Below are 2,031 nucleotides of genomic sequence, written 5' to 3'. Positions count from 1 at the left end.
GCCAGGGCAGGGCCTCACGTGGGGAGTCAACTGATGCCTGTGGCATAGAGGAGACCATGGTGCTAAACCCAAGAAATGGAGACAACAGGGTCGGATTTACACAGCATAGTTTACCCATGACATTTTACCCTTAGAGACAGCTGCACCTGTTGGGGCTGACAGTTCTACCCGAGGGCTGCTCAACCTCTAGCAGCCCAGACATCTCAGCCGTGACCCTAGGAGAATTCCCTGCAGAGCCACGAGGAGCTGAAACATGTGCTGTTCCTACTTGTTCAAGAACTCAAATGCCAACAGAATGGCAGTATGCTTCAATTAAAAAAAAAAGGCAAGAAAGAAAACAACCCTCAAAACTCTAGTACATTCTGCCATAAACTTTTTTCTAGAATNAAACAACCCTCAAAACTCTATTACCTTCTGCCATAAACTTTTTTCTAGAATATAATACTGTGTGCCTTGACTGCAAACCAAGTCTGAAGTTTCATGCTATAGATTCCATCAGGAGGGAAGGAGACCCTCACGTGTAGCAGGTGTTTGTGTTGGGGAGTCCGTGCTTGTGCACAGCCATGACCTCTGCACGTGTGATGGATGCATTCTCACACCATCCATACACACCCAGGTCTTAGACACCGTGGCACAGGACACACTTTGGTTGATGTTAGCGTTATTTGAGCACCGACCGTATGGGTTGGGTTTTTCATGTTTCACCTTCAGAGTCTTGAATGATGCTTGAAATAGTCCATTTCTTTTCAATAGGACTTCAGATCTTAGTGAGTTCTGGGACATTGGATTTGACGAATGAACCCACACAATGATAATAATAACGAAGGCTCCCATTTATCAAGCACCTGCTATATTCCAAGCATNAGGCTCCCATTTATCGAGCACCTGCTATATTCCAAGCACGGGCTTTAGAAATATGTTCCATCATCACTAAAATTCCACCAGCTGTGGGCATTATGCCTATTTTATAGATAAACTATTTATAGATTATTTCTAGATTCCCATTTTATGGAAGACTAACCAAGGCCAGGGGTACTTGTTGGGGCAGGGCGGGCATCGTGTTTCACGTGTTCGGTCAAGTGTGAATACCCCCAAGTTGTTCTCTCACTGATGTCCAGGAAAGCAGAGTAATGGGCTCTTCCTAAGTGCTCTTCCAGCCTCTTCCCAGTACCCCTGCCCTGCCGTGGAGACCCAGCCAGGCCAGAGTGCCCAGGAACTTCCCACCAACCCAGAGGGGACATCTGACCCTCATCCCGTTCTCTAAGTGAGCGCCCCCACAGCCCCCCCCCGCCACCTTGTCCGTCCAGGCCAGAGGCTGCTCTCCCCCCTCCGGGCTTCGGGGGTCATGGCGAAGGGCAGGGGAGAGGCGAGGGTTAACGGGGCAGCAGGTTCTGTTTAATGCGGGGCGGTCTCTTCCTGCTCTGCGTCTCCAGGCTGGCTTCCGTGGCGACTTCATCAGCGGCAAGCTGCTAATTAAATTTCATATTTATGTTCAGAAAATAAAATCATTGGACCTTTTTGAAATAGGATTTTATGAGTTTTGGCTCTGGCAGCTGAGTCAGCAGTCAAGGGCCTGCACTGTTTAGAACTACGGTTTCAAGGCGGAGATAAATAAAACAAATAACCCGGGGGAAGAGGCTGAATCCTGCATCCTTGGGCAGGCCCTAACGCGTTTCGGGGCCTTGGCAGGACAGACCCAGGCCTCTGGGGTGCGGCTGGCACGCCAAAGCGCCAGTCCACATTGGGCGTGTTTTGTGTCCGGGGTCCCCCAGCCCCCACGAGGCTGTTTTTATTACAGAGCCGGATGTTTTGCCCTTTTTTTTTTTCTTCTTCTTGCCATACTACAGAAATCATCCTTCACCTACAACTCAGACTCGAACCTCCCTGGGTGTGTGTGCAGGAAGCTGTCGGAGGCCACTTCCTCTCACATGTCACTTAGCTCCTGCCGGCTCCCCGGGAGGGGCTCAGAGCAGCTCAACTAACCCCTCTTCTCGGCGGCTGTCCGTGAGAATTCAGCTCCCTCTGCCCTGC

The 2,031-nt window shown here is 50.3% G+C and overlaps 1 long non-coding RNA gene across 2 annotated transcripts in view; it reads right to left on the bottom strand.

Annotated features, from left to right (window-relative positions):
* Positions 1-397: 397 nt before the first annotated feature.
* The window catches only part of LOC117797626, a 3,523-nt gene continuing 1,889 nt past the window's right edge, over positions 398-2,031 (bottom strand). Inside the window, exons 3-4 of one of the 2 annotated variants that reach the window (XR_004622618.1) lie at positions 886-1,469; positions 398-845 (exon numbers count right to left, since the gene is read on the bottom strand). This is a non-coding gene — a long non-coding RNA (uncharacterized LOC117797626). The remainder of the gene's footprint in view (positions 846-885; positions 1,470-2,031) is intronic. The other variant, XR_004622619.1, reaches the window with a different exon arrangement.

This window comes from Ailuropoda melanoleuca, unplaced genomic scaffold (assembly GCF_002007445.2).
Source record: "Ailuropoda melanoleuca isolate Jingjing unplaced genomic scaffold, ASM200744v2 unplaced-scaffold1007, whole genome shotgun sequence".
Taxonomy (NCBI): domain Eukaryota; kingdom Metazoa; phylum Chordata; class Mammalia; order Carnivora; family Ursidae; genus Ailuropoda; species Ailuropoda melanoleuca.
Note: the sequence above shows the minus strand (reverse complement) of the source record. Positions and strands in the feature narration are given on the sequence as shown.